This window comes from Bos grunniens, chromosome X (genome assembly GCF_055505025.1).
Source record: "Bos grunniens cultivar Pamir isolate PY7600 chromosome X, Bosgru_T2T1.0, whole genome shotgun sequence".
In the NCBI taxonomy this organism is placed as follows: domain Eukaryota; kingdom Metazoa; phylum Chordata; class Mammalia; order Artiodactyla; family Bovidae; genus Bos; species Bos grunniens.
In genome coordinates this window covers 128646065-128669404 of record NC_141194.1, presented here as the reverse complement: position 1 = coordinate 128669404, position 23340 = coordinate 128646065, and the positions used below count along the sequence as shown (strand labels likewise).

Below are 23340 nucleotides of genomic sequence, written 5' to 3'. Positions count from 1 at the left end.
AGACATCACAACACTGAAGAATTACAAAATCACAGGACTAGGACACCCAAGTTCAAGAATTTCTATAGGTTATTATAAGATAATGGCTATATTTCCCTGTGCTATACAGTATATCCTTGTTCCTTATCTACTTTATATATAGTACTTTGTGTCTATGAATCCCATACCCCTAATTTGTACTGTGTCCCTTCCCTCTACCCTTTGGTAATAATTTATAATGGAGTATAATCTGAAAAAAAAAAACTGAATCACTGTGTTCTACACCTGAAACTAATACAATATTGAAAATTTTAAAAAGAACTACTAGACAATCAAATTGTTAATTATTGTTTTCTCAGAGTGCCTATATCTACAATCAGATAAATGAGAAACACTGAGACCAAAATAAATTTTCAAAGAGGGAAAAGAAATTCTTATAAAGTTACAGTAATCAAGATGGCATAAAGCACAAGTGTTAGTCACGAAGTAGTGTCTGACTCTTTGCAACCCCATGGACTGTAGCCTGCCAGACTCCTCTGTCCATGGAATTCTCCAGGCAAGAATACTGGTTGGGTTGCCATGCCTTCCTCCAGGGAGCTTCCCAACGCAGAGCTTGAACCTGGGTCTCTTCTGTCTCCTGCATTGCAGGCAGATTCTTCACTGTCTGAGCCACCAGGGAAGCCCCCAAGACAACAGAGTGTTAGCAAAAGAATAAAGAAATAGATCAATGGAACTGAACACAAAACCTCAAAATAGACTGACAAAAAGAAGAAAGGCAATTCAATGAAAAAAAGATAGTCTTCTCAACAAATAGTTCTGAAACAAGACACTTACATGCAAAGAAATAAATCTTAGATACAGACCTTACACTCTTCATCAAAATTAACTCAAAAAGGACTGTAGACCTAAATATAAATTATAAAACTTGTAGATGGTAACATGGGAAAAGATCTTGATTATTCTGAATTTAGCAATAAGGTTTTAGATAGACTATCAAAAGTACAATACATGAAATAAACGATTGATAAGCTGGAATTTATTAAAATTTAGAACATTTGTTTTGTTAAAAGAATAAAGAAACAAACATCTGTTAGGAGAATGGAAAAACAAAGCACAGCCTGTGAGAAAATATTTGCAAAATATAAAAGAACTGTTAAAATTTAACAATAAAAAACAAACAATTCATTTAAAAATGGACAAAAGATCTGAACAAACATCTCATCAGTGAAAATATGTAGATGGCAAATAACCATAAGAAAATATGCTCAATGTCTTATGCCATTAGGGAATTTCAAACTAAGCCAACAATGAGATACCAATACACAGCTATTAGAACGGCTAAAATCCTTAACACTGACAATACCAAATGCTGACAAAGAGGCAGCACAACACTGCTGATGGGAATGCAAAGTAGCAAAGTCACTCTAGAAGGCAGTTTGGCAGTTTATTATAAATAAAATAATGACCCAGCAATTGTGCTCCTAGATATTTGTTGGATCAAATTGAAAACAAGTTCACACAAAAAGCTATGCATGACTGTTTATAGAGTCTTTATTTATAATCAACTAGAAACAAGCAAGATGCCCTTCAAAGGATAAACAGTGGTATATCCACACAATGGAATACTATTTAGCAATAAAAAGAAATGAGCTATCAAGCCACAAAGAGACTTGGAAGAGTCTTAGATCATTTATTGCTAAGTAAAACAAGCCAGTTTTAACAAGTTGTATACTATATGATTCCAACTATTTGCCATTCTGGAAAAGGCAAAACTATTGGGAAACAACGATCAGTGACCAGGGATTTGAGCATGGTGGAGAGGCAGGGAGAAAGAGTAAACAGGTGAAGCACAAATATTATTAGGATGGTAACAGAGTTCTGTATCATATACTAATAGAGGATACAAGACATAATGCATTTGTTAAAACCCACAGAACTGTGAAACAGTCCATTTTAAAGTAAACTATGGACTTCAGTAAATAATAATATCGATACTCAATCACTAATTACAAGAAATATAACATATTAATGCTAATAATATTAATAATAGAGGAAACTGTGTGCAAGGAAATGGAAGCAAATAGGACTTCTGTATTATCTGCTTGACTTTTGCTTAAATGTAGAACTGTTCTTTAAAAAAGTCTAATTTTTCTTTTCTTTTTTTTTTTTTACAGTCTAATTTTTCAAATGAGAAAAACTGAACCTTGGAAATTAGTACTTGATGGAACTAGTGACTAGAACCACTGAAAAGTGTTAACTCACTCCCTCTGCTCAATCTGCTTTGACATTTCTTTCAAGAATTAGGGAGTTTTACCATACAAATAGATGTCATATGGCATCAATGTAATTTTAATTGGAAAAACCACTGGAAAAAGTTAATGGACCAAAATACCCAAATAGGTAACACATGTCAACGCTACTTTTGAATATTGAATGATTTTTTTTAAAAAATCAACCACATAAAAATACAAGTTTAGGTGGTAAGAAAGCCTCCCACATTTTTCACAGTAGTTAATATAGAGGATACTAGAAGTTCTACTGCAATTTCTATTGAACTTTTCTGGAATTTTATGTTCCACATTAATTTAGATAGAACTGACAAGCTTAGAAATAAGTTGCTATTACACATGAACCATTGGCTGGTGCAGGTCTATGACCAGACTGTAAATGTATGCAGGTTTGCATTCTAAGTCTCACATGCTAGACATCTAAATATCAATACAAAGTACATGAACTGGAAATAAAGAAATAAATGAAAGAAAACATGAAGGAAACATTTTTTAAGCACTATTATATATATCATTTCATAGATAGATGGATAGATAAATACATAGATAGACACGATGAATTTTCCCCCAAAGACTATTCCAGACCAGAGAAGACAATTAAAATGATTCACCCAAAGGATCTCCAGAAACAAAAATGAATATCCATAGCTACTAGGAAATTTATGAATCTTGCAACAGTTGACCACCTTTTGCCCCATTAGCCCAATTAGTTCTTATTCTTCACCCTCCATTAGCTTTTCTGAAAAACTACTTTGTTTTAACCTTCTGTACATTCTGATTCATGTCGTCAATCATTTTTCTCTCTTCATATATGTTGGTTGAAAGCATAGACCAAATTTGTGGTCTACCTCTATCAAGCATAGTAAACTTCATGTCATGCATTTTGCGTCACAACCCTAGTCCTCGTTCCATCTTACTTCCCTACCTGTATTTTTCCCTTTGCCTAATTGTTCCCATGTATTTTAGTTGCACTGGATCTTGCTTTTACTATGTGCCCCTTTGTAGAGTACTTTAAACTCTTTTCAGGAGAAGGTAGGATATAAATAAATAGGTAGGTAGATAAATAAGGAGAAGGAGAAAAAGAGCAGCTATACCTACTACTTCAAGATAAAATATTATTTCAACAATGTATTCTCATGAGTTTTAGTTTTAGTAGCAATGATAGAAATGTTTGTATTCATAAATGCCAGACACTTCCCAGGGGCTCATTAGCAGCCCAACACTGTCTTCCCTTACAGTTGTCAGGGCCAGAGATGCAATCTGCATACATGATCCTTTCAAAACCTTTTATCTTTCTGCCCTTCTATTATATATTAAAACATTGGTCAAGTATATATAACAATGTTAAAACTGGGTAGGCATGAACAAGGCTGACTTCACCATGGCTTGGAATATGTCTGTTTTCACATTGGATTAAGGAACAAGCCACCCTTGAGAAATCAAGAAAGTGGCTTAACAGTGGAATATAAGGGAATTCCAGATGTTGACTTTAATTTCTCCTGGAACTCATTTACTGTGGATACACTAAGAATAACTCTGATTCTTACGTGATAATCTTGTAGTCCAGCATTTTTCATGCTAGACCATACCTTGCCCGTCATCTTGGTGAGTAAGTTCTAAGACACAAGTTTTAGTCTTTTTCTCATTTTCTGTCTCCCAGGCTTTCACTTGAAGAAGCCAATCCTTGATTAATTAGGAAATATTCTTACATATTCAAGGTTGCCATGGCTAATAAATGACTCCTACAAAAAGAGGCCTCAGGGTCACGTTCTTAGATCTTGTAGTTTACTCTTTAGAACAGAAAGTCTGAGAGTATCCAAGGAAGTCAAGTTTTGTATGTAGTTCCTCCCAGAATCCACAATTACTTTATTAAAGTCCCCAGAGCTCACCAAATCATTCTACTTAACTAAAATATTTTAGTAAAAATAAAAGTTCCCCCCCATCAAAGAGTTTATGGGACATGGATTGCTCCAAACAAACAGTCACAAGAATGGCTTATGTCTTAGCCAAACAAAAAAAATCATTAAGACATTCTAGGTTTGGTTATTATCTTCTCAGCTTGTGAAATTTTATTTTTGTGACAAAAGATTCAAGGGATTATATCTTATAGAGTACCTGAAGAACTAGGGATGGAGGTTCATCACACTGTACAGAAGACAGTAATTCAAGACCATCCCCAAGAAAAAGAAATGTAAAAAGGCAAAATGGTTCTCCGAGGAGGCCTTACAAATAGCTGAGAAAAGAAAAGATGCAAAAGGCAAAGGAGAACAGGAAAGATACACCCATTTTAATGCAGATTTCCAAAGAATAGCAAGGAGAGATAAGAAAGCCTTCCTCAGTGATCAATGCAAAGAAATAGAGGAAAACAACAGAATGGGAAAGATTAGAGATCTCTTCAAGAAAATTAGAGATACCAAGGGAACATTTCATGCAAAGATGGGCTCAAGAAAGGACAGAAACCGTATGGACCTAACAGAAGCAGAAGATGTTAAGAAGATGTGGCAAGAATACACAGAACTATACAAAAAAAATCTTAATGACCCAGATAACCACGATGGTGTGCTCACCTAGATAGAGCCAGACATCCTGGAATGTAAAGTCATGTGGGCCTTAGGAAGCATCACTATGAACAAAGTTAGTGGAGGTGATGGAATTCCAGTTCAGCTATTTCAAATCCTAAAAGATGATGCTGTGAAAGTGCTGCACTCAATATGCCAGGAAATTTGGAAAACTCAGCAGTGGCCACAGGACTGGAAAAGGTCAATTTTCATTCCAATCCTAAAGAAAGGCAATGCCAAAGAATGTTCAAACTACCAGACAACCGCACTCATCTCACACACTAGCAAAGTAATTTTCAAAATTCTCCAAGCCAGGCTTCAACAGTACGTGAATCGTGAGCTTCCAGATGTACAAGCTGGATTTAGAAAAAGCAGAGGAACCAGAGATCAGATTGCCAACATCCGCTGGATCACAGAAAGAACAAGAGAGTTCCAGAAAACCATCTACTTCTGCTTTATTGACTACGCCAAAGCCTCTGACTGGATCACAACAAACTGGAAAATTCTTAAAAAGATGGGAATACCAGACCACCTGACCTGCTTCCCGAGAAATCTGTATGCAGGTCAAGAAGCAACAGTTAGAACTGGACATGGAACAATAGACTGGTTCCAAATCGGGAAAGGAGTACGTCAAGGCTGTATATTGTCACCCTGCTTATTTAACTTATATGCAGAGTACATCATGAGAAATGCTGCGCTGGAAGAAACACAAGCTGGAATCAAGATTGCTGGGAGAAATATCAATAACCTCAGATATGCAGATGACACCACCCTTATGGTAGAAGCGAAGAAGAACTAAACAGCCTCTTGATGAAAGTGAAAGAAGGGAGTGAAAAAGTTGGCTTAAAACTCAACATTCAGAAAACTAAGATCATGACATTCTGTCTCGACACTTCATGGCAAATAGGTGTGGAAACAGTGGAAACAGTGACAGACCTTATTTATTTTGGCTCCAAATTGTAGATGGTGACTGCAGCCATAAACATAAAAGACGCTTACTCCTTGGGAGAAAAGTTATGACCAACCTAGACAGCATATTAAAAAGGAGAGACATTACTTTGCCAACAAAGGTCCATCTAGTCAAAGCTATGGTTTTTCCAGTAGTCATGTATGGATGTGAGAGTTGGACTATAAAGAAAGCTGAGAGCTGAAGAACTGATGCTTTTGAACTGTGGTGTTGGAGAAGACTCTTGAGAGTCCCTTGGGCTGCAAGGAGATCCAACCAGTCCATCCTAAAGGAAATCAGTCCTGAATATTCATTGGAAGGACTGATGTTGAAGCTGAAACTCCAATACTTTGGCCACCTGATGCGAAGAATTGACTCATTTGAAAAGACCCTGATGCTGGGAAAGACTGAAAGCTGGAGGAGAAGGGGACGACAGAGGATGAGATGGTTGGATGGTATCACCAACGTGATGGACATGAGTTTGAGTAAGCTCCAGGAGTTGGTAATGGATAGGGAGGCCTGGTGTGCTGTAGTCCATGGGGTTGCAAAGAGTTGGACATGACTGAGTGACTGAACTGAACCATAATTCCATGAATCAAGGATAAAGAATTTCTGAACTTCCTACTGTTACTAAACATACATGAGGAAAATAAAACGTCTTTTATGGAACTACTGAATGAAAGATTTTGCTGAATAAAGAGGGAATAGCTTCACTTAAAAGTTTCAATGCAAATATTCTGGTAGTACCTTTATCTAATAAAAACATATTTCTTTTCAATATACCATTATATTGAAAAGAAAGAGCACAACAAGGGGATTTTTCTGTTGATATTAGGACAATTAATGTATTTGTCTGATACAGTCTCACTCTTGTTTGCTCTTCTTTCCTCCTTTAACCACTTAGACACTAAATGAGTAACCTAAGAAAAGTTAATTGTCAGTAGTCTATGCAACAAAAGAGTTCTGTCTGTAACCTGTTATTAGGAATTTCCGTAGCACTTTATATTGCTCCAAGTGCTTCACAGCCAACACTTTAGTGACTATTAAAGAAACAGACTCCTCTTCCACATGGTTACTAGAAGATGCAGTTCCAACCTCCTTCCTCTCACGCTAATGAGAAGTACCAAGTTTGAGTTGGTTTAAATTTATTCACACACTCTGCCAAGGTCTTCTTCACTCATGCACTCAACAAGTATTCACAGAGCACTCTTTATAACAACTTTTCACTTTTTACACATATAGAGCCTAAAGGCTACAGTCTACTCTCAAATGAAAGATAAGATAGATCTGAGATAGCAGTTTCCAAGCCTCAGGCTTAGGCTATGGCTTTTCCTGCTGAGCTATAACATAGTCTCTAAAGATATGTGTCTGAACCAAATTTCAACTTGTTTGAAACCTAAATTATCACAGGCCTCTGACATTATGTGAAGTCAACAACAATAACCACTTGCTAGAAAACTATTTAAAGACCATTTCCAAGGCATCTTACCTCTCTCATTAGATCAACTTCACTTGTATAAAATTACATTTTTTTCCACTTAACATTTACTGAATGTACACTATCTGCTGTACTGTGAATATACCAAGTAAACAGGGTCCTTATGCCCTAGAGGCTTGCAGCAGCCAGCTGTGATAAAATACTGGCTGGCCTATTTTCTTTGAAAAGCATAAAATACCTTATAGATATGAAAGTAATTTTTGTTCCAAGAATACTATAGCTTAAATACACATAGTATACCGGGCAACACAATCACCATAACTGAAGTGTTTCATGCCCTTCCAGAGTTTTAATGTTTGTGTTCTCATTGAATTCTCCTCCTTCTCTATCATGGAAAGTGAATGTGCATGCGTGTGTGTGTATCTGTGTTTGTCTGTGTGTGTGCCCACACTCATGTATGCAAAGCGTAGTGAAGGGAACTATTATTAGCCCACTTTCACAGCTGAGATAACTGAAACTATGATTGGCCATAAGTCATAGTTATGCAGCAGTTGTTGACAGCAACGAAACACAGGACTCCTGACTGTGCAATGTTTTTTTGCCATTATTACCATCTCCTTCCAAGGAAACTATTGCATAGCACTTAAAGATTAGTTTTCTGTGTAGTAAGAGCGAGCATCTTCTTACTATATACTTTGAAAAACATAAGATACCTCATAGATATGAAACACTGCAGTGTTTCACGTATTATCAGAACCCCCCTATGGTGGCTCAGAGGTTAAAGCATCTGCCTGCAATGCAGGAGACCCAGGTTCGATCCCTGGGTTGGGAAAATCCCCTGGAGAAGGCAATGGCAACCCACTCCAGTACTCTTGCCTGGAAAATCCCATGGATGGAGGAGCCTGGTGGGCTGCAGTCCATGGGGTCGCTAAGGGTTGGACAGGACTGAGCGACTTCACTTCATTTGCCTATGAGGTGAGTATACTATTATCTCCATTTTAAAAATGAGAAAACTGAGGCACAGAGAGGTTAAGTAACTTACCACAAAGGATATACAGTCAGTAAGAATTCAAGCACTTTGACTCCAAAGCTTACACAGTAAAACACTATGCAATAATTCCTTGAGGTGTGAGTAGCTTGCTTTACCATTTTTTCCCCCCGTGGTTCAACACCAAAAAAGTATTTCAGCTGTTTGGCTATACTGGGTTTCCAGGATATCTCAGGAAAGCAACTTCATAAGTTGGGTAGGATGTGAGAACAAGGCAAAAGCCTGAATGATTCCAACTACTTACAGAGAACAAAAATTCCCCAGAAACACATAGCCTGCAGTGCCTTATAGCCAAAAAGAAATGGAAATTATAAGAAAATAAGAGAAAAAGGTCAATACTATGCATTTCCTTGGGATTATTGATACGGGTATGAAATCTCAGAGCTCTCAGCTCTAATCATAAAACTATGGTATTTAACTGAAAAGCTAGCCTTTGCAAAAAGGCCAGGCCCTCCCTTGAGCCCACAGTTCCTTCAAAGTGCTACTGGCAGAGACAGGATTCAAGGGCCAGGATCTTGACAGTTTCTTGGGAATCAGCGTCCTGCAGGACAGGTCAGGCAACACAGGGAAGGTGAGGGCTGGCTTGATAAACTCAGGGGGAGAAAGCTGCTCGGGCGAACTCAATGGGCTCTGGGAGTGACCAAAGACTTGGCAGGAAAGTCAGAATCACCACTATGACTTCAGCTGAATTCAAAGGCAGGGAGGAAGGCAAGGAACGCCAGCAAAAGTCAACCACGTGGCTTTCCCCTGAGCTTGTTTAAAGGAGGGAATATTTCACTTTAGCAAGCTGCTATTATATTCTATAAACTTTATAAAATGCTTTTTGCCTCCACATTAGAACTGACTCACACTGTGTGCGCATCTGGTATGTGTCTATGTAAAAGAATGGGGTAGGAAAAGCAGTGGAACTATAGGATTAAGGTTAGAACCTGACCAAAAAAAAGCCAGCGGGTGGAAAAAATACAGAATATCTGAAGACGTCCCTGGTGAAGCTGGGCAAGGTAGTCTATGTTTCCCTCAGATTCTCAAGGACGTCAAGGCACTGGAGAAATCACTATGATTTGCAATTATGACTTGACTGCGGGAGGGTTTGATAAATGCTGGATGCTTCTCCAGAAGTCAAAAAATGTTTACATGCAAAAAGGGAAGTGTTTTGCAATTTACTTAGCAGCAAAGACCTAAAGGAAATAATTCTTCCTTCAGGAAAAAGTTGAGAGTAAGTCAATGTGACTCCATGGACATTCTCATGAATCACTTTTCTTTCTTCTAAAAATAGATGTTTGATAATCTCTTTTTTGACATTACCTTTCTTTTGTTTAACAAGAAAATTATTGTTATGTATCCAAAAATACATGTGAACCTATCTGAGTACTGCCTGTGATTTCTTTCCTCTTCCAGACCTCCTCCTCTCCCCCTTAATCTTCGGATAAAGAACCAGTTCTAGTGACCTCTAAAATGGTGAAATGCAGTAAGGAAAAAAAACCACTACAGTATCAGTAGGATCTATGAAGCAGGTCATCTAATCTCTCTCAGTTCAATTCAGTCACTCAGTCGTGTCCGACTCTTTGCGACCCCATGGACTGCAGCACGCCAGGCTTCCCTGTCCATCACCAGCTCCCAGAGCCCACTCAAACTCATGTCCACCGCATCGGTGATGCCATCCAACCATCCCCTCCTCCATCATCTCTCTGCTGCTGCTGCGTCGCTTTAGTCATGTCCAACTCTGTGCGACCCCATAGACAGCAGCCCACCAGGCTTCCCGTCCCTGGGATTCTCCAGGCAAGAACACTGGAGTGGGTTGCCATTTCCTTCTCCAATGCATGAAAGTGAAAAGTGAAAGTGAAGTTGCTCAGTTGTGTCCGACTCTAGCAACCCCACGGACTGCAGCCCACCAGGCCCCTCCGTCCGTGGGATTTTCTAGGCAAAACTACTGGAGTGGGGTGCCATTGCCTTCTCCGCATCATCTCTCTAGGCATGCATAAACTATTAATCAGTACCTATTCACACCAAACGAGCTAAATTTTGAGGCTTGACTGCTACCTGAATTCTGGTCTGTAGCAGTTATTGAGGGCTTTGGCAACTATCTGAAGAGGCGAAACTTCTAGTACATATTCAAAGAAATTAGTTACAGAAACATCTTTTATTAAACACACAATTATATTTGTTTTTAAAGGGCACATTTCTTTAAGATATATGAAGGGCATGCTGAATGCCATGCATGCAAGAAGAGTATACCACCGTCCTTCCACAGAAGTGTGACATCACCAGCCACGAGGGCTGTCAGTGTCCTACTGTTGAACAATGTTAATGACTAAGGATGAGGTGACCTAATGGAATCTGACATTCCAAACAATCTTGAACAGCCAATTATCTTAACAAAATGGCCTTAACGGGGAGTTATAAAAACGGAGAGCTGGTGACTGAAGTAATCCTAGAATTACAACCTGGAAGAAGAAAAGTACCCTCTCAGAAAGACAAGCAGCCATTCCCACAAACATAAATGTTTGATTCAGCTTCCCATTTCGTGTTGTCTGAGTACCTCTGGCAACCATCATATGGAATAATATTAAAATCAGTGAGGGAATCCCAGGTCCTGAGTGAGAAAATAGGAAACAAGCCACTCAGAGGTACCTCAGTTACTTACAGCATCCCAGACATGGGCCACCTTGACCGGCCATTTGTCCATGAGCTTCCAGCAAACTGCAGGTCTTTATTTAAAGAAGATCCAACCTCATGATTTTAGAAATGTCTTTGGAAAACTCCTCTGGCAGCCTTTGCCAATCCCTCCCCCCTTTTCCAGATAAGGGGGTGGGGGGCTGAGCACAGGCGCCTCCTCACAGCAGGATGATTTTCTTTTATATTCTAGGAGTGTCATCCAGGCCACAGTGAATGTCCTTCCTTTTAACTCTTCTATTCCTAAACCTCCACAAACTCAACCTAATTTTTAAATCTAGGAGGGAATAGGGAAAAGGACTGAATCAAGATAGTTCCATGGGGTAGATGGACAGGGGGCAATATAAACAAATATCAAGGCTCAAGCCCCAAGAAGGGAACGTCTGCGCAAAAGGAAATCCAGTTGTTGGCCAGGCAGCACCACTTAGGTTTGCTTCTGGAACACTGACATTTTCCGGATTCAAAGAAAATAGTGCCTAAATCACTAAAAGGCCTGGGCACTATTTAAAAATAATGCATGGAGTGGTCTGATGTCTTAAGTGGCTTCCTGCCAGAAGGACCTTTGCCACAGTGCTACATTCAAGAGAGCTGATTTTAAATGGACATTTGAAAACTGGTCCATTACTGTAACTTGGCAACATGCCTGGAAAAAGCTGATCTTGTGATTGGGCATTTTAAAGACAATCTCTAAAATATAAGCCACAGTCACTTTCTCTAATGAGACCTTCTGATCCTGTTGCTTAGCACTTCCCTTAATCATGCTTGGGGCTCCCCTTGCAGGACTGCAGGCAGCCCCGATGCCACTGCAAAGGAAGAAACAGCACAATTGCACTGTGTCCTCCTCCACTGACCTAACTGTCCTCAACTGAGCTATAAATTCCAGCTTGCTCTCCAAAGAAGACATACAGATGGCTAATAAACAGGAAAAGATGCTTAACATCGCCCATGATTAGTGAAATGCAAATCAAAACTACAATGAGATATCACCTCGCACCGGGCAGAATGGCTATCATCAAAAAATCCACAGACAATAAATGTTGGAGAGGATGTGGAGAAAAGGGAACCCTCTTGCACTGTTGGTGGGAATGTAAACTGATACAGCCACTATGGAAGACAGTGTGGACATTCCTTAAAAAACTAGGAATAAAACTATCATATGACCCAGCAATCCCAGTACTAGGCATATATTCCAAGGAGACCAAAATTGAAAAAGACACATGTACGCCAATGTTCATTGCAGCTCTATTTACAATAGCTAGGACATGGAAGCAACCTAGATGTCCATCAACAGATGAATGGATAAAGAGGCTGTGGTACCTATACACAATGGATTATGACTCAGCCATAAAAAGGAACACATTTGAGTCAATCCTAATGAGGTGGATAAACCTAGAGCCTATTATACAGAGTGAAGTAAGTCAGAAAGAGAAAAACAAATATCATATATTAACATATATATGGAATCTAGAAAGATGGTAATGATGAATGTACGTGCAGGGCAGCAATGGATATGCAGACACAAGAGAACAGACTTATGGTCAGTGGGAGGGGAGAGGAAGGAGAGGGTGAGATGAATGGAGAGAGGAGCATGGAAGCATATACACTACCATATGGAGAATAGGTAGCCAACGGGAGTTTGCTGTATGACTCAGAGAATGCAAACCAGAGCTCTATAACAACTAGAGGGGTGGGAAAAGCTGGGAGGTGGGAGGGAGGTTCAAGAGGGAGGGGACATATGTATACCGATGGTTGATTCATGTTAATGTATGGCAGAAACCAACAAAATATTGTAAAGCAATTATCCTTCAATTATAAATAAATAATTTTTAAAATTTCATCTCATGGGGTCTAGAACCCTGGAGCTGACAGCACTGAAAATTCTCTGTTTTAAGAAGGAAAGTTGAGGGGAAGTTCCTAAAACATTAGTGTTCCCGATTGAGCCATGTACCACAAAAGGACGAATTACAATTCAATGTTCTCATTTTCCAAAATCTGCCTGTGGAAATCACCAAGGTCAATGACTCTGGTCCAAAATGACTGAAACCGAAGTAGAGAAGTGAACTCTTTCCTAGTCTTCCCTAGGCTCTCAGTTCTTTTAGCAGGGAAAGGGTAAGGAAATAGAAGTGCGCTGTGGTCCTGGCATACCACGACATCAAAGGTTCACTGGAATAGTAGTGTGAATGATGCTCAAATTGTCCCTGTGATAGACCCATTATGAGGCTGCCCTATTGCTGTGCTATATGTTTAGGCTTTTCAGGACTTTTTGGATCTGAGTTTTTACTGTGGAACAAGTGACCAGTACTCATGCTGACAAATTATAAGATGCCCCTTTCCCCCGTGATCTTTTCCTCCTCCACTACTGAATTTTCAGTTTTCTTTCTATGGGCCTCTCAAAAACACCAAGTGGAGGTCAACAAATGCGGCCACAGAAGGAAAAAACAAAAGTTTATCTGCCATTTCTCAATACTCCTTAGACTACAAGTACAATGATATTGGTACTTCTGAGGTGGCTCAGAGGTAAAGAAGCTGCCCGCCAAAGTAGGAGATGCGGGTTTGATCCATGGGTTGGGAAGATCCCCTGGAAGAGGAAATGGCAACCCACTCCAGTATTCTTGCCTGGGACATCCCATGGACAGAGGAGCCTGGTGGGCTACAGTCCATAGGGTCGCAAAGAGTCAGACACAACACGGTGATTAAACAACAACGATATACAGTAGTTTTTTTTTTAAGCTAAGAGGTTTTGTGGGTCAGCTCATACACTGGCTTACCAACTTGTTTCCACAAAATGCGTTAGGCCGGATGAGAATGTTAATTCATCTGAGCAGCCATTTGTCAGTGTTGATCATAAAGAAAGGTGCTGGTGTGTTCTGCCAGCACAGACCAATGTTGAGACAGGTATGCTGCTGACAGCAACCCAGTGAAAAGATCCACCATAATTGGTCCCAACCTAGCTGGAACTGTGTCTCTATCATTAGCTCATTTGGCTAATACTATGATCATACCCTACCGCCATAAGTGCCAAGTGTCCTTTTTTCTTTAAATTAAAATTAAAGTTAATTTCATTTTGTTTCAGAAATGCCATGACGGCCCTGCCAGTGCTGACACTGACAATCCAGGTCAAGTATCATTGGTTAACATGTCAACAGACTGGTTCTAACCATCTCATCCTCTGCCACCTCCTGAGAAGGTTAGACGGCATCACTGACCCAATGGAAATGGATTTGAGCAAATTCCAGGAGAGAGTGAGGACAGTGTGCTGTAGTCCCTGGGGTCGCAAAGAGCTGGGTACAACTTAGTGACTGAACAACAACAGACTGGTTCTATAATGATGACTGATTGACAATATTCTAACAACAACAATAATAATGACAACAGCAACAACAATATCTGCTTGCATGCATGCATGCACTCAGTCATGTCTGACTCTTTGAGACCCCATGATCTGTAGCCCGCCAGACTCCTCTGTCCGTGGAATTCTCCAGGTAAGAATACTGGAATGGGTAGCCATTCCCTTCTCCAGGGGGTTTTCCCAGCCCAGGGATTGAATCCGGGTCTCCCACATTGCAGGCAGATTCTTTATCACCTGAGCCACCAGGGAAGCCCAACATCTGCCTGACACATTCATTTGAACTAGGCACTATTCTAAGCCCTTTACATTCATTAATTCATTTTAATCCTCACAACCACCTTATGATATAGACATTACAATTCTTATTCCCATTTTATAAGATGAGAAAACTGAGGATCAGAGAGCAAAATGAACTTGCCCAAGCCCACACAGCCAGTAAGTGGTGCACAGCTGGAATTCAGAGTGAGGTCTGTCTGGTTCCAAAGTTCTTAAGCACCTCTCTCTAATGCCAATATGGGAGACTTGATTCTCCTTGGAGAAGGAGAGAAGAGAGAAGTTTGAAATGGCATATTCACTATTACTAAAATTTCACACAATAAAAAGGGCATGTGATTTTTGTTTTTATTCTGTGGAATTTTTTTATAGAAACAGAGGGAGTTAATCGGCTGGAGGATGCTGAAGACTGCCTTCGAAGAAACCTCACTAGATCCAGAGTTGAGTAATACTTCTCTCAGGTATAGATTCACATCAACCAAGCTCACAAAGGGCTGTGTGTAAAATTTTTAAATTCCCAGGCTTTGGAGACTCCAAACTTAATTTTGAGAATGTCTCGAATTAATTAAGCACATAGTATCAAACCCTCTTAAGACTGCTATATCAAAGCTAAATGCCACTGTATACATTTATAATGATAAACATAATTTACAACGTGTCAGATCCTCACTAATCTCCCTGGTAAATAACATGGGAAGCCAAAGTATCATCTAAGATTTGCTTAACAAACATAGAGTTGGTATCAACTCAAGTTATAAGATTTGAATGTTTAATAATAGCATCATGTTAAGATATAGCTCTACAACTAGGATTTTATAATAACATGTTACAACAATAGCTAACATTTATTGAGGGATTGCAATGTACCAGGCACTGTGCTAAATATATAAATTATCTTCCTTTATTCTCACAAAGGCTCTATGTGGTAACTAACATTATTAAAATAAAGACTGAACATATAGCCACTTGCCCAAGATCATAAAACTAGGGAGTGTTAGGCATGAGACATGAACACTAATCAGTCTGATTATGGGACTTCACTCATAACCACACTGCTTCATTGCTGTGACGCCTACTCCAGAGCCATACAAGGCAGTCTCTCACCTGGGTAGAACAGGCTGATCAGAGCTACTAGCTTTCTCTGTGACTTTCTCCTTTTTCTCTGCTTTCATGACCAACAGCCCCTAACTCCCGCTGCCTAATTGACATATTCTTTCTTCAGCTGTGTTGACACGGTCAATCAGGCTGCTGTCTGGTCTTTTTCCCTAGGAGCCATTAAATCTGCCTGTCTCTGTCTCAGTATTGCTCTCTCTCTTTCTGGAATTTAAAAAATAAAATTCAAAGAAGCAGCATAATAATCACCCATATTTCTGAGAACTACTATCAACAATAGGTAAATTTTGCCAATTTGCTTCCAGTCTTTTCTTCTACATGTATGCTTTAAAAATTATACAAATAATATGTGATGACATTCTTCTTTTATAATTTACTCTCTTCAAAGGGAATTTGCATAACTCTGTTCTCCTTTATAACCTGTTGATTTCCTAGCTTACCTCTTAGGGGGAAATTTATTTTCAATATTTTCAGGTGCTTGGGGAGGCCGCTTCAAGCTGCTATCATGCCCTAACTACCTATTACCAGATATGGTAAGATTGGTATAAAAACAGGTAGGTAAGATTGACCATCATATTAACAGCAGAATTCAAAACCATATACTTTGTCTAGCTTGCTTAACTCTCTTAATTGTTAAGAAAAATCCAGGTCGGCATAAAAGATTGCAAAAAAATGGCATTTTAAAGGAGTCAGTGACTACACAAGCTTTCCCCAACAATGCAAAAGTATTTACATTTTGACAAGGAAATTACAGGATTGAATATAAACAATTAATTACATGGGTGACTTTAGCAAAACTGAGGGCATCATTTTGAAAAGAGATACCTTGGAAATAGCAAAGTAACCTATTTAGAAGCACCTCTGAACATTTCTGAAACTCACAGACATAATTCACGATATCAGATGAATGACAGTTATATTTATTTCAAAACAAAAAATTAAAGGGGCTGTTGGTTTTGGGGTTTAAAGAAAGATACATGCCCAAAACTACTTTTAAAGGTTATCTGCAAAAGGATAAGACCACAAAATTAATGCAAACTAAAAAGCCTCCCTGAAGGGGAAAACTGTGGTGTGCATGGCAAATATCAACAAGTGAGCCCAGTGAACAATGGTCAAAGAAATCTTTTCCATTGAATCAAAGAAGCCTTTTTCAGTCTGTGATACATTAAACTTCTAGAGTTGTCATTATAGAGTTATTTTTATAGTTTATCTACTCTAAGTATATCCTTCTCATAATATATATATAGCAGAAAACAGAGGAGATATTATAAACTAAATTCATTGCTATTTCTGATAAAAACACCATTCAAAGAATCTTATCATAGATTATGAACTATCAACCAAATGACTTGCTCCCCCTCCTGGCCATGCCAGGTATGACATAACACATCCCTCCTGCCTCAGCCCTTCACAGAACCTTTCTCAGACAGCATTTGGCACACTCCTACTATGCAGAGATCCAGAGTGTTCTACCGCCAGTATTAAGGCAAACAACTGTATAATCCTTTTATTCTCTGAGTTTTCAACTGGAGTAGCAAAATCTACCTATTCATATCATTGTTTTATACATAGAAAATCAACATGTCCTTTAAATTTACTAATGCCATGAACCCTTCATTGTTCCTCATTATTCTGTGTTATCAAATCTCTCTGGATCATTTGAGCTGAACATCTCAGGCTCCTTCTGATCCACCTTCATCTTTCTATCTCCGCTCACACTGTCTGACAATCATCCCCTTCTGGTCATTTTTCTCAACCCCTACAGTGATAGTCCAAAGCACAGAAGAATACTGAGCCAGGTGCATCTCTAATACCTTATTATGTAAAAAACATTTCTGTTCCACTCACAGTCCATGCACTTGCCTGCGCACATCCTCATACAGCATTATAGCAATGAGTATACTCCAAAATTAGTGCAAAAAGTAGACAGTCACAGCCTTCCTTTACTAATGCATGGAGCATCAGCCATTCTAAAAATTGAGATTTTATTCTCCAGTCTCACCTTCTCTATCTCTACTTCTCCCTTGGTCTCTACCCCTCTTGATCCAGGAATTACTTGCATTCCAAATCGACCAACTCCTGTAAAAGTTTGGCTTCTACTCCTCTTCATTTTTTCCTATCTGCTCCAGACCCTTGGAGGCCAATTTCTTGACCTGAAATCATGGCATCATAGTGCTCACCTCCCCTTCCCAGGTTAGAAATCAACCCTGACTCCAGCACATTGGCTGAACCCACAACCTCACCAATATATTCTAGTTAGGCCTGACACCGAGAACTCTAATTCCAGAAAACAAAAGCTTAGTGTGAAAATATTAATATAAGGATCCTCTTATCAGTTCTGCTTACATCAAATTCAGTGTCTCCTGGACATTTTTGGTCTGGAAATCTATGATACCAGAATCCCCCAGGGTGCTTGTTGTAGGCCCTACTACAAATGTATAAACTCTGAGTTTCTAGGCATTGGTCTCAAGAATCCACATTTTAACAAGTTCCCAAGGTAAGTCTGGTATAGAAATAGGTCTGGGCCTACTGACTATCAAGCCTGTCATTTCACAGATGAGGAAACTTAGAAGCTACTAAAAAACCCAAAGCTCATCAGTTCCAGTCTTTTGTTCTTTCTATCATACTTCTGTCTCTCCTGCAGGGAGAAGCATTTGAAACTATCTTGCATAAGAGCTAGTTATAATGTCCATGACCACAAAAAACTTGTTTGTAAAGAATACAGAGTGGCCTATCAGCTAAACTCTCTCAGTTCAGTTCAGTCGCTCAGTCATGTCCAACTCTTTGTGACCCCATGGACCACAGCACGCCAGGCCTCCCTGTCCATCACCAACTCCCGGAGTTCACTCAAACTCATGTCCATTGAGTCGGTGATGCCATCCAGCCATCTCATCCTCTGTCAGCCCCTTCTCCTCCCGCCTTCAATCTTTCCCAGAATCAGGGTCTTTTCAAATGAGTCAGCTCTTTGCATCAGGTGGCCTAAGTATTGGAGTTTCAGCTACAGCATCAGTCCTTCCAATGAATATTCAGGACTGATCTCTTTTAGGATGGACTGGTTAGATCTCCTTGCAGTCCAAGGGACTCTCAAGAGTCTTCTCCAACACTATAGTTCAAAAGCATCAATTCTTCGGCACTCAGCTTTCTTTATAGTCCAACTCTCACATCCATACATGACCACTGGAAAAACCATAGCCTTGACTAGACGGACCTTTGTTGGCAAAGTAATGTCTCTGCTTTTGAATATGCTATCTAGGTTGGTCATAACTTTCCAAGGAGTAAGTGTCTTTTAATTTCATTGCTGCAGTCTCTCAAAGCCCTCTCAAAACTCTCTGAAAACCCTTTTAAAAGGGTTGCACACCATTGAAGACAGCCATCTCGTGGTGACACATATTGACTCCTGAATATTTATGATTTCTCCTCCACAAAACTTAAATGGGTCACAAACAGGAGAGAATGTTGAGTTTGAGCATTGCATTGGAGCACTAGAGAATTATATGAGAATGATTACATGAGCTATCTAATCTACCTATTACCCCTTCTTTATAAAGACAATAGGATGAGAACCAAACAGCCAAAAGCAAAATGGAAAAGAAGCACTAGCAAAGAAAGAACTGTAGCCCTTCAGACAGCCTTAGGCTTTAGTTGCTTCCAGTTTAGCTTACAGTTTAATAACTTACACACACAACCTAACACTAAAAATGCCACCAAAACACTACTAGAGCTAATCAGTGAATTTAGTAAAGTTGCAGGATATAAAATTAATACACAGAAATGCCTTGCATTCCAATGCACTAACAATGAAAAATCAGAAAGAGAAATTAAGGAAACGATCCAATTCACAATTGCAACAAAAAGAAAAAAATATTTAGGAGTAAACCTACCTAAAGAGACAAAAGACCTGTATGCAGAAAACTATGACACTGATGAAAGAAATCAAAGATGACACAAACAGATGGTGAGATACCATGTTATTGGATTGGAAGAATTAATATTTTCAAAATGACTATACTGCCCAAAGCAACCTAGAGATTCATTGAAAAGTGAAGTCGTTCAGTAGTGTCCAACTCTTTGTGACCCCATGGACTGTAGCCCACCAGGCTCCTCCATCCATGGAATTTTCCAGGCAAGACTACTGGAGTGTATTGCCATTTCCTTCTCCAGAGGATCTTCCCAACCCAGGGACCGAACCTGGGTCTCCTGCATCGCAGGCAGACGCTTTACCATCTGAGCCAACAGGGAAGCCCTATCAAATTACCAAAGGCATCTTTCACAGAACTAGAACAAAAAATTTCACAATTTATATGCAAACACAAAAGATCCCAAATAGCCAAAGCAAGCTTGAGAAAGAAAAATGGAGCTAGAGGAATCAACCTCCCTGACTTCAGACTATATGACAAAGCTACAGTCATCAAGACAGTATGTTACTGGCACAAAAACAGAAATATAGACCAATGGAACAAGATAGAAAGCCCAGAGATAAACCCATGCACATATGGGCACCTAATCTTTGACAAAGGAGGCAAGAATAAACAATGGAGAAAAGACAGCCTTAATAAGTGGTGCTGGGAAAACAGGAAAGCTATGTGTAAAAGAATGAAATTACAACAATTCCTAATATCACATAAAAAAATAAACTCAAAATGGATTAAAGACTTAAATGTAAGGCCAGAAACTATAAAACTCTTAGAGGAAAACATCTGCATTACACTCTTTGACATAAATCACAGCAAGATTCTCTCTGACTCACCTCCTAGTTTAATGAATATAAAAACAAAAATAAATAAATGAGACCTAATAAAATTCAAAAGCTTTTGCACAGCAAAGGAAACTATAAACAAGACAAAGACAACCCTCAGAATGGGAGAAAATAATTTTCAGATGACCCAACTAAGGGTTTATCTCTAAAATATATAAACAGTTCAAACAGCTCAATATGAAGGAAAACAAAACAAAACAAAACAAAAAAATGTGCATAAGACCTAAATAGACATTTCTCTAAAGAAGACATACAGATGGCCAATAAACACTTGAAAAGATGCTCAACATTGCTCATTATTAGAGAGATGCAAAACAAAACCACAGTGAGGCATCACCTCACACTGGTCAGAATGGCCATCATCAAAAAATTTACAAACAATAAATTCTGGAAAGGATGTGGAGCAAAGGATACCCTCCTACACCATTGGTGGGAATGTAAACTGTTACAGCCAGTATGGAGAACAGTATGGAGATTCCTTAAAAAACTAGAAATAAATAAATCTACCATATGACCCAGTAATCTGACTACTGGGCACATGTCCTAAGAAAATCACAATTCGAAAAGACAGACGTACACCAGTGTTCATTGCAGTAATATTTACAATAGGCAAGATATGGAAGCAACCTAGATGTCCACTGACAGATGACTGGATAAAGAAGTTGTGGTGCATTTATACAATGGAATATTACTCAGCCATAAAAGGAACAAATTTGAGTCACTTATAGTGAGGTGGATGAACCTAGAGCCTCTTATACAGAGTGAAGTTAAGTCAGAAAGAGAAAAACAAGTATCTTCTATTAACACATGTACATTGAATCTAGAAAAATGGTACCGATGAACCTAGCAGAGAACAGACTTGTGGAAAAAGCAGAGGAAGGAGAAGGCAGGACAAACTGAGGAAGTACATTGACATACATACACTATCCTGTGCAAAAGAAATAGTTAGTGGGAAGTTGCTGAGTAACACAGGGAGCCCAGCCTGGTGCCCTGTGATGACTTAGAGGGGTGGGATGCTCAAGAGGGAAGGGATATATATGCAAAATTATGATTTATTCACGTTGCCATACAGCAGAAATGAACACAAAATTGTAAGACAATTTTCCACCAAATAAAAGTTTTAAAAGAAGAGAAAAAAGAGAAGAGACTTACACAAAGAAATTTTTCCATTGTAGATAAATATTTTGGAAACAAAATTAGTAATGAACTCTTATCTGCTGCTGCTGCTAAGTCGCTTCAGTCGTGTCCGACTCTGTGCGACCCCATAGACGGCAGCCCACCAGGCTCCCCTGTCCCTGGGATCCTCCAGGCAAGAACACTGGAGTGGGGTGCCATTTGCTTCTCCAATGCAGGAAAGTGAAAAGTTAAAGTGAAGTCGCTCAGTCATGTCCGACTCTTCACGACCCCATGGACTGCAGCCCACCAGGCTCCTCCGCCCATGGGATTTTCCAGGCAAGAGTACTGGGGTGGGATGACATTAATAGAACCAATAGTGTGATTATTTGATAATACAAACAACTGAGAATTTAAGGTAATAATCAACTACTTTGGGCCTGAGTCAGATGACCATAAAGTCTATTACAGCATTATCATGATCTCCCACTTGGTAAAAATGTAAAAAATCACTTCAAACTTAGTTAAATATAGTAGCCAAAGACATGTAAGACTCAACTGGAAATACCAGATTGTTTTCTTTACCTGGGACTGCCTGACGGCCTCTGAAAGCTTGGTTTGAATATGAGAGAATAGGGCTCATGGGTGATTCAAGAAATAGCAGGTGGGAGAGTTATATAAAGATGTGACAAAGGCACTGGGCTTATATATGTGATCAGAGCTGACACCAAAAGTATTTGGCTATGAGTTTACCTAGATCCAAATGTAATAAAGGTGGTGGAACACGTGTATGGCAATTGCCTACAAAAGTACAGGGCCTTAGAGTCTGCAAGTCTGTGCTGTGCGTGTATTTGCTACGATTAAGAAATTTTAGTTATCTTCTCTACTTCTCAACTTATTGCTATTTTGGTCACCTGGAAAGAGAGAAAGATTATACAAACTTTCAATTTAATGAAAAAGAATCAACAGCCTGGACAGCAAGGAGATCAAACCAGTCAATTCTAAAGGAAATCAACCTTGAATATTCATTGGAAGGACTGATGCTGAAGCTGAAGCTCCAATACTTTGGCCACCTGATGCAAAGAGCCAACTCATTGGAAAAGACCCCGATGCTGGGAAGGATTAAGGGCAGGAGAAGGGGGTGACAAAGGATGACATGGTTCGATGGCATCACCAACTCAATGAACATGAATTTGAGCAAATTCCAGGAGATCGTAAAGGACAGGGAAGCCTGGCATGCTGCAGTCCATGGGGTTGCAAAGATTTGGACACGAGTTAGCAACTGAATAAGAACAAGCCTGCCTCAGGAAATTCAAACAGGGGCTCTGTATCAGTCTAGAAGGGTAGGATGGGGCAAGAGATGGGAGTGAGGTTCAAAAGGTAGGGGATATACGTATACCTATGGCTGATTCATATTGAGGTTTGACAGAAAACAACAAAATTCTATAAAGCAATTACCCTTCAATAAAAAACTAAATTAAAAAAAAGAAAGAACAAGCCTGCCTATCTTAGTCTCTCTCTCTCTTCCGTGCACCCAGAGTATATCATGTGTACTCCTTATATTAAAGCATACTCACTAAGGTGTAATGACAGTCTACACTTACAAACCTATCTCTCCATATGAGTGCTCTAAGGGCAAGAACTGTGTGTCTCATTCATCTTAACTACAGCACCTAGATAGATTCTGGTTACATAAGAGGCTCCCAATTTCGTTGTTTAGTTGTTCAATCATGGCCAGCTCTTTGCAACCCCATGGACTAAACCTGCCAGGCTCCTCTGTCCATGGGATATTCCAGGCAAGAATAC

The 23340-nt window shown here is 39.4% G+C and overlaps 1 protein-coding gene and 1 non-coding gene across 5 annotated transcripts in view; both read right to left on the bottom strand.

Annotated features, from left to right (window-relative positions):
- GPC3 (glypican 3) overlaps positions 1–23340 on the bottom strand; it is a 460363-nt gene that overhangs the window by 229734 nt on the left and 207289 nt on the right. The gene's annotated exons all lie outside the window — the stretch shown is intronic.
- TRNAR-GCG (transfer RNA arginine (anticodon GCG)) lies at positions 19833–19904 on the bottom strand. The gene has a single exon. It is a non-coding gene; the product is annotated as a tRNA-Arg (tRNA).